Source organism: Zonotrichia albicollis, chromosome 2 (genome assembly GCF_047830755.1).
Source record: "Zonotrichia albicollis isolate bZonAlb1 chromosome 2, bZonAlb1.hap1, whole genome shotgun sequence".
Taxonomy (NCBI): domain Eukaryota; kingdom Metazoa; phylum Chordata; class Aves; order Passeriformes; family Passerellidae; genus Zonotrichia; species Zonotrichia albicollis.
The window spans coordinates 43,354,155-43,369,402 of NC_133820.1; the positions used below are offsets into that span (position 1 = coordinate 43,354,155).

At 44.3% G+C, this 15,248-nt stretch overlaps 1 protein-coding gene across 6 annotated transcripts in view; it reads left to right on the forward strand.

The window, feature by feature from the left end:
• Window positions 1-15,248, forward strand: part of MYO7A (myosin VIIA) — a 103,278-nt gene that overhangs the window by 23,828 nt on the left and 64,202 nt on the right. The gene's annotated exons all lie outside the window — the stretch shown is intronic.

The window sequence follows — 15,248 nt, forward strand, 5'->3', positions numbered from 1 at the left end:
CTAAGGTTCAACACAAGTGTTGATTTCCCTTGGTCATCCGGCTGTGGAGCCTCTGATTACTGCTCTTAATGGGAGGAAGTGTCCGGTTTATCTCGGCTGTTTGAGGGGCCTGGAAAGGCCCGGGGTGGCCTTGGGGCAGCCCGCGTATCGAAGGACGAGAAGAGGCTTCTGTTCTTCTTTCGGTTTTTATGTTTATTAATTGTTTATCTAAAAGATGTTCTTTCAGCCACCAGAGATCTGCTCAGCAGTCAGCCATGGGCACACTGTCTGCCCTCCCGGGCAGCCACGTATCTTTATACCCATTGTTACGTATACAATATTTATCATTTTTCCCCAATACCATCTATTCTTATAACTCGGTGCACTCTCAGTAATAACCAATCCAAGAGTGCCACCGTGGCCAAAGAAGATGGAGGAGAAGAGGAAGAAGAAGGAGGACAGGACACACCCCAATTCCTCCATCTTACTCCTCTAAACCCCCCTGTACATAAATCCTAAACCCTGTGTCTCACCCTCTAATTAACTAATCCCTTCACCATTCACCCGGTGAAGCCCTCATCCTTGTCGTCTCCTGTGCAGGACCAAAGTCCAGCCACCAGACACTTCTGGCAACATTCCAGGACTCCCGAGCCCCCCAAGGTGGTCTCGGTGGCTCAGCATCTCAGGACTGAGATCTTGAGATCCGACAAGGAAGCACCTTCATCCCAGCTGTGAAAGCAGCAGAGCAAAAGACCTCATGTCCCATCCCATCCTATCCCATCCCCCTGCCCTCATACCCACCTGCCTCTGTCTGCCCTCCACTGTGTGAGGCAGCTGTTATCTGGACAACCTTGTCCATAATTTCACAAAAATCATATCATTCACATGTACTTTTAAATATCTTTTCTGTAAGTTATGACTATTTTTTTTCCTTTTCTTTTTACTCAGGTTGGTTCTCAGGTGGGATATATAGGGACTGACAGTTGGAGGGATTTGAGTAAAAGGTAGACATTTAAGGAAACATGTCTGCTGTAAGGAGTGTTTGTGATGTGACATCCTCAGTGGGACCATGCTTGCTGTCCCCTCCTGTACAAAAGGCTGTGTAGCAGACTGTGTCTCTCCCTGTTTGAGGCAACCTTCCTCTTCCTGAAATTCCTCTTGCAAGATTGGAAAACATTTGACAGCCAGGAATTAAAAAGGGAACCCTCACTATTTCATGGATTTGGGGTTACAGACACTTCTGTGGAATGACTCTGATGTACACCACCGAAAGATTTGGCTCTTATGGTGTAAAATTCATTCCCTTTTCAAGACACAGCATCCTTTGCTAGCACAGAGTAGACTTGACAGCAATTTTCCTAAAGAAACATATTGAGCTCTGGCTTTTGCAGTCAGGTTCAAGAGGCCGAGCAGATCTCTTGGGGCCCAGGGGAGAAAAAGCAATAACAGGCCTTTTCAAAGAGCACAAATCAAAATATGGCATTTCTTTCTTGGGAGAAATTGAGGTGGAGGTATAGAGAATATCTGTCTGGATGTCATTTCCTGGTCAATAAATAAAATAGTTCCATTGAAATTAAAAGCTGAATTCGGAGACAGAATTCCAATAAGAACATCAAAATTATACTCTCCATGTCAGACTTGAGTGAAATGCAAGTGTTTTCCCTAAAGGCTTTGTTTTTCCTGTTGCATTACAGGTTTTGGTGAAATTGTCATCTCTAAGGAAAATTTATAGTGAGAATTTTTGAAGAGTAAATCTATTTTGAGCTGGTTCATAAATGTAACCAAAATAGTAAGATAATTTAGATGTTTGCTTGAATTCATCTAAGGAGACTTTTGAAAAAGGATTCAAAATATATTGAAGAACAAAGAAAATTCAGTAGTGGGAGGGAAATAACCTGAGATAGGCCAGTGAGCCAGCTGCTGCTTTAGATACTTCTGCTGGAGCTTTCGACAATGGAGGAATGAGATGAGTAAGCGTGGACTGGGATTTAGGAATTTGTGTTCTGGTATTTTAGCATTTCCATTTTGCTACTCCTGGATGCATTTCCAGATATTGCTCTAGTGGTCAGCAGTACTGCCCAGCTTGTGCAGGGGTTGTGCATCTGTGTTGTAATGTGAGGGAATTGTCCTTTCCCTGTTGGCCATACCCACATGGATAAGTTCTACAAACATGGGAAGGTGTTGTGATGGTGGATCAGTCCTCTTCTCCTCTGCTTCACAAATCAGCCCTGTCTGGGAGGTGGCACAAGGGAGGTGACTTTGGCAAAGGAAACCAACTGCTTTCTTGCACTGGGCAAAGGTCAGTCTTAAAAGTTTACAAGGATTTCATCCTCCTTAAGGCAATTATTGTGAAAGGCGAAAATTTCACCAGTTCTAAATTATAAGAACTTCTGTTCCTGAACAGAAACAATTATAAAATTCTTAAGAGAATTATAGTGGGCTGAAGTTGGGAATATATATCAGATGTTCAGATTTGTTCAGACCCAGATCTGTCCCACTTGGCATTCTGTATCCAAAATGACTGTAGCTGAGCACCAAGGCGCTAGTAAGTATACACTGTTATTTTCCCAAAATATTTTCCTAGCCTTCAACTAATATCCTGGCCTTCACCTCTGGCTTTCAGCTTGGTCATTTCCCAAGCCTGATGTGACTTATTTAGTTAGCAGTCCCTAGTGCATCTCCCTTCCAAGCACTTGTACAATGTCCTTACTTCTCCTCCATGGCCATTTTCTGAACCTTCCCACCATTGAGTTTGATATCCCTTTTATTTTGGATGGGAAGGGTATTTTAAAGAAGTATCTCATCCAACCTGTCCCGCTCTGCGCTACGCAACCTCATGGGCCACTGGAGAAAGCACAATGGTTCCTACCATAGATGGTCCTTTGGTGTGCCTTAACCTGGCACGCCCATTTGCATGTCCTGCCTGAAGCAATGCCACTTGCATCCTGGTGGTATTGCTCCCTCACAGCTTTTCTACCAAAAAGCAGATGTCCTCCATCCTTTCCTCAGAGCCACTTTAGCAGAGCCCAGGAGAAGAAGAGGTGGGCTTATCTTGCGTGCTGAGGAAAGAACCAAATGATGCTTGGTTTTAAGGTTAGGAAAAACACCTGTGTGGGTCGATGATTTGCCCACCGTGACTCAGGGGCCTTTTGTGCAGCCCGTGCAAATGCAATGTGAGCAATTTATGTGCATCCCCTACCGCCCAGCCAGGCGTTTTATTGTCAGCACCATCACTGGCAAATGACTCTTAAGGTCACACACTGCATTTTCATGATCTACAAATCACTTTGTGAGGGCGTTTTACTGCCTCTTTACCCCATAAAATTGCTAGATTAGGTGTGAGACAAACAGGAAGTCTTTCCAATAACAAAGGTGCTGGAAATGAAACAACATTTGCCTCCAGCAAAATGCAGTGGGAGCATTAACCATATTTCCATGCTGATATTGTCAGCTAATTCCTGAAACATAGCCTTAATTAATATACCTATATGATAATACTCTTGGCAGTCTCAAAATTAAAGCTGTATTGCAATTACTAAGTTTCTCAAAGCAAGTATAAAATTGATGAGTATTCACATGAATTAATTCCCCTTCATGTGATTTGGGTATGCACATGAGCACCCATTAGCTGCCATTTTCTGACCAAGCCTCTTTGCCTTGCTGGGCTCCCTGAAAACCCCCCAACCAAACCAAAATTTTGGTTCCAGGAGTAACATTTAACAAAACTTATTTGTAATACAACCTTTCTCAAAAGGGGTTTTGGAGGCCATATCCCCTTGTGCAGCATATACAGTATGGACTGTCCATGTAATAAAAGATCCATGAGGAATAGAAGAAGTACCAAAACTACAGGAATTATTTTCTGAGCCAAAATGCCGAGCTTATTTCTTTTGTGTTTTCAATCTTAACTAGAGTTCAGGATATCCATATGAAAGTCTTATCCAACTGGCAATCTTACCAGCCAACATTCCTTAAAATCTTCATGTAAGACATAGGTCCAACTTCCTTTTCTAAGCTGTAACTATTGCTTTTTGCAGTGGCTGGGATTATTTGGCTGGACTTGGATTTTGAAACAGGTTTCTGGATTCATGTGCGTAAAAAGGACTGATGTCTGGTAGATGGTCACTTTCTGAAGGCCAGGTCTCTTCAGTGTGTGCCCAACAAGCTCTAAACCATCAGCTGTAGAACTGTTCCAAGCTCACAGTTTGAAGGCATCCACAGTGCACATCTGTGTGTGTCCTGATCCAACAAGTCATCTGTCTCAGCTGGGTCTGGCAACTGCAGGTGTGATGTGACCAGTGATGGTTGTCTCAATCTCTATCATCTTGTGCTGGCCTAAAAAACTCCACTCCACCTCTGTTTGCAGCCTCTAGGGTTTATCTAGCTGAACTTGCCAACTGGTCCCTTCAGACCCTTAATGAGCCAGGTTGTCCTCTGTGGTCTCTCCATTATTCAAGAGACTTCTGGAATTTCATATACTATTAGCATCAAAGTTTAAAACCCATGGAGAAATCATCAGAAACAAGTCTCCTGGTGCATTTGGTAATTCCAAGGAGTTACAGCAGATGGGGCTGGTATTGTTCTGTGCAGTTCTGCAGCTGGTCCACCTCCTCCTTCAGAGGGGCCCACCACCAGTACTTTGGTTCGTTTTTCCGATATTGTAAGCAGAGGGATTGAAGAATCCAGGCAAGTGGTTGCAATTAGCAAATTCCTCTGAGTTTCCTTTTCAATGTGATCTTGTATGAGGCAACTCTGGAGTCTTCAGAACCGTACAGCAAGCAATGAAATACAGATTTTTCTGGGTTCTGGTAGGTACTCACAGGATTCTTTTGTTTTCTATTTCATTATGAAAAAAGAACCATGTGCTTCATGTTCTCAAGACTTTTTTCATAGAATCATAGTATCATAGAATGGTTTGGCTTGGAAGGAACCCCAAAGATCATCTCATTACAATCCCCTGCAATGGACAGGGACACCTTCCACAGGATCAGGTTGCTCAAAGCCCCACACAACCTGGCCTTCAACACTCCTGGGTTTGGGACTGCCACACCTTCACTGGGCAACCTCTTCCAGTGCCTCACCACCCTCACTGTCAAGAATTTTTTCCTGATGCCTAATTTAAACCCAGGTTTTTTACATCTTGGAGTGTCTTTTCTCGTTTTGAAAGGATGCTACTTGTATTGCAGCACCTCTGCTCTTTTGTTGCTGGCACCTAAGGAGCAAAGAGCAATGCTGAGATGTTTTGAATTGTGTCACAAGCATGTCAAGCAGAGTTTGTTTGTTTTCAGTTATGCTTTCTCCTGACCTCCATTCTTCTCAGGGATGGCTTTTCAAAACCATCCCTGGAGTAGTCAGCTTCTCCTTTCTGCAGTCACATCAAAAACTCCCTCAGGATGCTCCTCTCTGAGCTGCAAACTAACCTCCCTCCAGAAGCCCTCAGTCTCCTCAGTAATCATCACAGCCCTCAGTGGGTAAGCATAGGTGGTGTGCAAAAAGGACAGATCTGCTCACATCTGGTGTGGCAATGAAGGAATATTTCCTAATATTAGATATTATATTTAAGTAGTAGGGTGTGTCTAGACAGATCAGTGTGACTTTGGCTAATTCAGACCCTTAGCACAGACACACTTCTGCTAGGAAAATTGCTTTTACGTAAGTATGGACTACTACTATATAGGAAAGGAAAATAACATATTTGCAGTATGACTAAGCACTTATTTGTACTAAGTCTGCATCTTTGTTCAAGCAGGAATTGCTGTGCAGTTTACAGTCCCACATCTATTCAGTACACAAGAACTAATTGCAGACTAAGTCTCAGTGCGGTGGTGAAAATGCAGGGAGGGGCAAAGCAGAGCCTGAAGTAAATTAAGCAGAAAGCATCTTCCCCCAGCATGGAAGATAAAGCTAAAACTCTGAAACACAATTTGACAGGTTGCGTGTTAAAAGTAAAATATATTTTCATTGCAGATGGTGGAAAAATATTCTTTCTTTCCAAAGGAATAAAATCAGCCAAAACAATTAAATTCATGTGGTTGTTTTTACCACCTTCTTTGAACAGTCTGCAAGAGCCAGGATTAGAAGCATCCTTTCCAATTTACACTTATGTGTATCATCTTCTTTTTATTATTTTCCCTTCTTATCAGTACTGTACAATGTAATTCAAACTGTACTTTCTGTGAATCACTGTGATCTTGAAAAGGCTGTATGCCTCAGAGGCAGAAAAATGTTTTGCAGACACACCTATTTACCTCCATCTGTTACATAGTTCTGCAGCTCTCATGCTCATCAGCTGGGATTCTGCTTTCATGAATCAAATCAAACAGTTCTGTGCCTTCATCCAGGGAATAAAGCTCGTCCCTGAGTGTGGCAGAGCATCCCTCAGCTCTGCTCAGTGCTGCCACAGAAGGTACCTCACAGGCAGCAGCTCCACTCCCCTGCCGTGCTGCCAGCTCTGTGCTCTTGCTGCTCTCCCTGCGCCTGCACAGGGGCTTTGCTCTTTGCCTGGGGAGTTAGTTCAGGGACTAAACCAGCAAAACACTTTGCAGAAATACGTGAAAATGTTGCTGCTGAGTTAGTGCCCGGAGCTGGTCCACTGGGTATTAAATCAAAGAAAAAAAATCACAGATTCTTTAAGGCTGATCTAGTCCAGAGCTACAGTCTCCTGCAACGAGCACAGACATCTTCAACTGGATCAAATGGCACAAAGTGCTGTCCAACCTGATCTTGAAAACTTCTAGGGGTAGAGCATCCACCACCTTTCTGGGAAATCTATACCAGTGTTTCACCACTCTCAATGTAAATTAACTTTTTCCTAACATAGAATATAAATCTCTCTTCTTTTAGTTTAAAACCATTACCCCCTTTTCCTGCTAAAAAGTTTGTCCCCAGCTTTCCTGTTGCCTAAATTAACCCTACTTCAACTTGAAGCCATTCCCCCTTGTCATATCACTACATGCCCTTGTCAAAAGTCCCTTTCCAGCTTCCTCTTGGATCTTCTTTAGGTGCTGTAGAGGCTCGAAGGTCTTCCTGGAACCTTCTCTTCTGCAGACCGAACATCCCGACTCTCTCAGTTTTTCTCCATAGCAGAGGTTTTCCACCCTTCTGAGCATTGTCAGACCTCCTCTGTTCCTACTCCAACAGGTCCCTGTCCTCATTACATTGGGGGCCCCAGAGCAGGTGGGGTTTTACCAGGATGGAGGTGAGGGGAAAGAACCCCCTTCCTTGGCCTGCGGGCCACACTGCTGGGGATGCAGCCCAGGATGCAGTTGGAATTCTGGGCTGCCAGTGCACATTGCTGGGTCATGTCCAGTTTCTCATCCATCCTGTCCTTCTCAGTGTTGCTCTCAATCCCTTTATCCCCTGGCCTGGGTGCAGGAGCTTGCTCTCGGCCTTGTTGACCCTGACGAGGTTCCCATGGGTGCACTCCTCGATGGCATCTCATCCTTAAAGTGTGTTTACTGCACTGCAGGGCTTGGTACCATCACACAGATGGTACCAAGATAGCTGAGCGGTATCATCCAACCTTAGGGACCTGTTGGAACCCCTCCCAAACTATGCTTAGAGGAGATGGCATTTCCTTAGTACCATCTTCCTAAAACTTGACATATAGAACAACATTCATTTATAGAAAAATATCCAAAGTATTTCATTCTGGATGGGTAAGGACAAGGAGTTTCCATCATGCCAGCTATTGCAAACTAAAGAGAGATTCAACTGCACCCCTGGTTCTCTGGGGGTATGGAGTTGACTGTTCCTTGCAGGTTTAAGGTGGATCTGAAAGTTCCCAGAGTGGTACCCGGCAACCTCTTACTCCTTGGACCTGAAGGAATATGTCATGGTCAAACAGTACTGAATTATGTGCTCCCATCCTAAAGTGCTCCCCTTCTGATTCCTCCTGTTCTTATTTTCCCTCAATCTGGTTTTCCAGATTTGGACTTCTTATGATTGCTCTGTTGTTTTCATTTGGATTTTGTCCATTTACATTTAGGACAGGACCCAGCCATGCGGTTAAAGTCTCAGTCTTCATTTCCTGTTCCACTTCTGCATCTTAGCAGATTTTTCAATCACATCCCAAGCAGCATCCATCAGCTTTTTGCATGAGACCTGATAGGCAGGGCTCTGGCACAGCTTTTGGGTGGGTGACACCCGAGGGCAGCCTAATCTGCTTGTAGCATCAACGGATTGCCGGATTCTCCACTTCACCCGTGGCTGTAATGCCGTAAGAGTCGAGGATTAAATCTTCTATCTCCATGTTTGTCTGCATACTTAAACTCCTCTCCTGAGCCAAGAGGTCCCAAACAGTCAACAACAAGCTCCTTGCCAAAAGCCAGGGAAGAGGTCAGGCATCACTGGGAGCTGAGCCTCATTACACCACACTAGGTTGCACCCTGGTAAATCCAACTAAATCTATAATTTTTTCTCCCAGAGCCTTTGACTATCCCTCAACACCAAATGGGGAAATGTTGGTATGAGTGCCACATTTGTGGGAGGTTTTTTTCACTCCTGTCAGTATTGGAGTTACAGGGTGAGTAAGCAGTGCATCAATTATTGAATTATTTAACAACTCCTCTTGTATCTCTCCCCTTGCTTCAGGAAGCCTTTGTGTGTAGCTCATTACCTTGGCTGACAGCTGGTGCCTGATGTGCTACAAGAAATTGTGAACAGAATCTTCTTTGAAAGAGGAATATTATTAGTGTTACCGGCTACCAGCATGTGTGCTTCTCCTCTACACTCTCATTTGTTATCAAACAGAAATGCAAGCTTTTTCTCCCTCTTCTACCTCTTCCTGATGATAGTGGCAAATGCACAACTAAAGATGAGTGCAGAGAATAGCGATGAGCAGTCCTGGTTCTCCCTTGGGTCACACAGCTGTGAATCCAGGAGGAGCTCCATTAAACTGAGCAGGTTACACCTGTGTAATTGAGAGCTGAACTCAATCAGACAGGTGATATCTAGAGGTGATGATAGGTGGTTTTAGTAGAGCACAGACATTCTACTGCCCGAAGGCTTCAGGTGGCTGCTGCAAGTCCTAACTGGCATAATCAGCTGCAGTGCACCAGTACATTTGGATTTCAGTCTGCTCTTTAAATCACACTGAAATTTGGAGCTGGGGGAACACTATGTGTTTGCCCTGGTGTCATGTGCACTAAGGATATTTTTCTTCAAAGATGAGCAGGGAGGGAGTAAAGGACTCAGCTCTGGAAACCTGGATATGTGATTGTGTCTGTTTCCATAAGAAAAAGAAACAACTGCACAAATGCACAAACAGGTTGGTTTATGTCAGTAGTCAGAGGTATGGCCCACAGATAACATTTGGCCCACACAGTGCATCAACAGTCATTCTGCAGGGTATCATCTTTCTTATTTTAGAAAAGCAAGTTTTAGAGCTGCAGGGAGTAAGTGCTGGCCTGAGTCCAGACAGCCTCTGCTAATCACTGATTTTTCCATATCCACCTTAGCTAGCCTTGGACACATGTACTGTGGTTTTGTAGCTCCAAACTGTCCTCTTCACATGCTCCTTTAGGTCAGCATCATCTGACCAAGTTGAATTACCTGCTTTAGTGATCATAGAAGTGCCTCTATTTTTCCCCATTGAATGTAGAATAAGCTAGGCTAGGCTGGGATATTTTGTTTGAAATGGATGATCATCTAGCAATGATCTGAATGTCTTGCTGAGAGGTGAACGCTGGGTTAGTTGAGTTGTGCCTGACCTTTTGTCACTGAATAACTTAGCTTTTCAGTGCTAGCTGAAAAATAATTGATTCAAGAACACTTGTTCCACCCTGTTAGTGAGTGATGCATTTTCTTTGGGGCTGAAAAATAGTCTGGGACAAAGAAACCCAAGCTTTTATTAAATTAGGTGTTTCACCTGCTGTGAGGGTGCTTCCTGCAGCTGAAATTTCTCTTCTTTCTCCAGCAGTAAGGTCCATGCTACTGCAATAGCACTTAATGGGAGCTCAGGCTTCAGCAGCAACATGAACTTATTGCCTGTGTCATATCAATTCTTTAGGATAAACATTTACCCCTTACTTTGAATATGCACAAAGTGTGTCACAGCAGGACCTTGATCTCAGCTGAGCCTGCTGCTGCAGAGGTGGAGTAAATCATCAGAGCAGGGTCCAGCATGACTCTTCTGGCTCATTCTTCTGTCTCTGCAGGGAAGGGTCTAATGTTACCCTGGGGAGCTGTAATCTAAACCGGATGGCATTGCTGACAGGCTGCCAGCCAGCTAAAGGTTTATTTTCCTCCACCGTGACCCTCCCTTTATTGTACTAAGTGCGTTTATTTGTTTCCCATAGGAAACACATAGGCATAGCACATCCCCTCAGAGAAAGCAGGCTGGTAGGAGGCTTAGTGCTGTTGCTCTGCCTCTTGATGCATGGAGAAGGGAAGCTGGTTTCCCGGCTGGGTAATCCCTTCCAAGGAATGGGGTTTCCCATTTCCAGGAGGCAGCATGCTTGGGTCGTTCAGGCGGACCTCACTGCAAGTGCCAGGTGTCTCTGCCTGACGTGTGACTCTGCCTAAGTGTCCCCAGAAAATCTGCTGCTAGGAGAGAGGAGCAGTGCAAAAAATATAGTGGTGATGTGTGAAATTACAGATCTTCAGCAACCCCAGTGCCAGGAGAAAAATAAGCACACTCATATAATAGGACTGCAGAGGCAGGATTCAGCCCTCTAGGGTCCCATCTGTCCTTTGGATCCTATTCCAAGGATAACCTAGGGCAAGTCGTTGCAGTCCTCTGCTCCTTAGCTTGCTCTTGTCAGCACACTGGGATACACAGCCTCAGAAATATGGTACAGGGTATGAGCAATGATGGTATTGTCTGCTCCAGTGCAAGGTGAGATAAATACTCCAGCTGCTGTCCTGGATTTGCTGTTCCCACACTGCTCCAGTTTCTGTGGCACAGCAGTGAGCAGAGGTATTCTGGTGAATAAAGAGACACTGTAGGACTCCACTCAAATCCAAAGATCCTGTCCTATGGATCCCTTTATACACATTTAATCTCTCTTTTCTTCCACATGGATCCTCTCACTGTTTTTCAGCTTTAAATTGACATCTATCTTCCACTTTCCAGGGGAGCAGAGCTGCAGTCATTTACAGCACTGTGTGTTCAGGTCATGCTGGAGGTAGACATCTCCCCTGGGATTGCTGCATTCACTCTGTCCCCTTCTCCCTGCATTACTATCATGCCTCATGTACATTTTTACTTGCTTCTTTGGTGGACATCCATCTAATTAATCTTCACCTGGCTTCTTATGTGTGAGACATGATATCTTCCTTAATTTCCCAGCACAGCTACGAGTATTACAAACCTTATTGTTCCAGGGCTTTGTAATACAGCTTAAACCTTCAGGGTTGCCTTGCTGTTGTCACTGCTGTTCATGGCTGAGCAGAGCTAGCTCATTCTGAGTGTAATGTACCCATCACCTGCTGTTGTCCTTGGAGACTGTGTCCCACGAAGGGTACCTGTGAAGCCTTCCTTTGTCTAGAAAGCTTACCTTCAAGCATATAAAATTACAGAATCATAAAGGTTGGAAAAGACCTCTAAGATCATCGAATCCAACCATTAACCTTACGCTGCCAGTCCTACCCATAAACCATATCCCCATGCCCTGTTCTTCCTGGACAAATGGATTCAAAACCCCATGGAATCAAGGCAATAGCAGAGCTTTGCATTAAAACAGTGATAAATGAGAATGTCTTGGCAGCTGCACTGTTTTATCTAGTTGCTCTGGTCTCTATAAATGGCCCTGCTTTAGACACCAAATTGTAATGGATGAAACTTAGGCCAAGCTATAGTGGTCTGAAATTCTCAAAATGACCAGAAAAGCCTTTCTTAGATGAAAATGAGAAATTTCTAGTGTATCTAATACAGGACAATAAAAAAGGAAATCTAAGGTGACTAAAATGCCTTGTGCTCTTCTGATTTGGCCAGTGGTCCTGATTAGTCCTTACTCCAACAGTCCTCATTATAGAGAAGGAGTGGTTGCAGAAATTGGTCTGTGGAGCCGGCAGGTATAGAGTCTGTGCAACCTCATTATCTCTGTGCTCCTTGTATTGAGCCCATTTTCATCCACAGCACAGGCTCTCCTCTCACCTATAGGCACGGAGGCCGTGCTGTGCTGAACACCTTCCACTCAATTATTTAAAATTCAGTTGCTATGGATCTACTCAAGGCGATCAGTTTAAAGAAAATGCAGATGGCCTTTGGTTTTGAGTTCCCTCTGTGCTTTGGTTAATTTGGTATGTAAAGGTATTAGGTTAATTAAATGCCATGTGTTGCAAGGGGACTGACTGCATTTGTGGATTAGTAAGTATCCCAGAGTGTTCTGTGCTGAAAGTCCTCAAGCTGGCAGACAGTTATTTCCCTAAGAAAGGAAGGTAACGGAGAGGAGTCCTGGGGAAATGAAGAAGTTTCCTGTTAATCCTGCAGTTGTTTTTCCTGAACGGGTAGTTGCAGTGTCCTTCAGGTTCTTGACTGAGTATCAGCCCTTGCTGGAGAGACTGGAAGAATTTAAGTGAAGAGAAGCAGAGTTCTACAGTTTGCTTTGAGATTCCCACAGGGCTGGTCAATACAGTGAGCGTGTCAGCTGGCCAGGGGAGGACCATGGCTGGTGCATGGAAATTTTCCTGCTAGGAGAAGATCTTTACCAAGAGCCATATTGTGAATCAGGTCAGAGGGTGTCCTGTGAGCAGCAGGCATGGTCGCGCCGCAGGGCTAGCGCAAACCGGCCACTGCGTTCGGGCATTCATGGTGGAGTACACGTAGAAAGCAGGGAGAGGGACAAATAGCACCACCAAGTTTTGGAGATGATGAAGAAGAAGAAAGTCGTTTTCGTGCAGCCATGCCCTGAGGTGGTGGAAGATCAGGAGAGAGACCAGGGCAGATGGACACTGCTTCGCAATGTCAACCAGGTCCTGAAGCCCACGACCATGTTAGCGGTAAGAGAGGGGGTCCCAAGCCCTGAGCATGGCTGGAAGCTTTCAGGCTGCTTTGGAATCTGTCTTGCTCTTGATGGGATCCTTGTGCTGCTTACGCCAGCTTCTCTCACCTTCCTCCTTTGTCCCCCCCACTAAGCACTGTAGCTCCCCTGCAGTGCAACCTTCTTGCTCTTCACGTTTGGAAGCTCCTCCTAAAGATCTTCTCTGTGAATTGTGTGGATCCCTGTGTGGTGTTTCCTCTTCTTGCAACGCTATTTGGTTGTCGCTGCCCCGAGTTTGTGAGGTCCTGAGGGTCTGCCCCAGAGCAATTTGGAAATTTTTTCTCGTTTGGAAGGGTATTAAAACCCACTGGCTGCATTGAGGGGGAAGAGGCAGACCATGTTGATACTGTAAAGCGTGGCATTCTCACTTTTCCAGTACTCTGTCATGTATTTTGGGAAATAAACTGCACCAGTGTAGGCATGAGGCAGGTTATGCAACTTACCAGCCACAGCTGGTAAATGCATGAATCACCCTGAATTGCCCTGAAATCCCCAATATATCTGCTGGGTTTGGGGCTGATCCGAGGGTGATTGCTTCAGCAGAAGGAATGTAACTGACTTCCATGGGGTTTATGTGAAATTGATTGAAGTCAGAAAAGGAAATGGGTCGGCACTCTTAATAAGTGCTGTTATTTTATAACTCCCTCGACCTTCCTGAGCTTACCAGCTTAGCCCATCCCATAAGACTTTTTTCACCAGTATTAGGAACTGCACTTTAATGGGTTTTAAAAGAGCAGTTTGAGGGGATGAGCATTCTGTGCATTAGGCAGACAAAGCACAGAAGTTGTCTTAGTGTTAGCAGAGTATCTATTTACCTTTGGGAGAGCCTGCCTTTTATCTCAGCTGTGTGGTAATACACCATATGAAGCAGCCTGCTTTTACAGCTATTCAATATTAGAGATTTTTTTTAAAAAACAGCATTACAATTCTTGGATTTTTGATCAAGAGCAATTTTTACAGAGCTGCTGAGATGTTGGAAAGGCTTTCTGCTGAGCAGGAACTGAGCAGCCAGGCTGTCTCTTGCTGACACCTTGATCAGGTTACCCACCGTGTGCATGAATTTGCCCAGTGATGCAGAGAGGATAACAGTACTGAACATTCTGAAATGCTTTGAGAGTCTTGGATCAAAGCAGCTAAAAAATAAATATTAATATAAATGGATTTATAATGTATCTGTTCCTGACGCTGCCTTCATTAGTTGTGATTTTTTTGCCTTTTTAACTAAGTTATGACACGTAAAGATAAGAACGGTTAATGAGAAAAATGTGTTAATACCATATTTTTATGTGGTGGATAAATAGACTTAGAGCTGTAGCACAACCCTCTGAGGAAATGAAAACCCAAGCTGAGGACTGGATCCTGAGCTCCATGAAAGCAGGTTGACTTTGTTGATATCCTAGTGGAAACCTTGCCAGCAGCTGCCAAGGATAGAGTCTGACACAGAATGGTTGGGAATTCCTGGTGTGTAGTTTCGCCATGTGTGGATCCCTGAGTGTAACCTTATATCCTGGTGGTACTCACAGGTTTGTGTCTATTGGAAGTCTTAATGGATGACTTGGATGGTGACACCACCAGTTGCCACTGCCCAGCACAGAGATGAAAATTGTTTAGCAGCTATCTATTGGGCCAAACCAAATCTATAAATATGCTCTGTCCACAGAAATGCTTGATAGTGGATGCTCAGGAAGGGGGTTATATCCGAGCACATGCAAAGTGATACATCCTGGTTTTCCCTTCTCCCTCTCCCAGCAGTTTTTCAGGACTTCAAAAGGTAGATACCACGTTTGCATCATGCTTAATAGGTGCAAGTGGAGCTGGTCCCCAAGAATGTGGTGTTAGGTGGGGCTACAAGTCCACAGCATTAATCTCAGGTGCATGAATGAAAACTCACCTGACTACTAGACTGCTCCTCATTTTAATACCCTTTCACCTTGCAAATAGGAGTTGGAAATAATTCTGCTTTGTTCCAGCATGGGTCCTGCTTGGGGCTTTAGTTTGGAGTTATTTTGGAGTTTGCATTTGTATTGAGGAAAACAGCTCCTTTAAAAGCTTTTTTGCATTTGAGTAATTTAATATCCACAGAGCTGATAAGCAGATAGTCCCTGCCCAGCAGGACTGACAGGGTTGTATAGGATCAGTAGTGACATGAAGTGACTGGATAGGGGTCAACTGCATGCTGTGTCTATCAAAATGAAAACACAGAGGTCTGAAATGAAAGAGGTAAAACATATGAAACATGTAAAAGGACACAGCCTTTTGGGATTACGGATGCTAAAACTTTGCAAA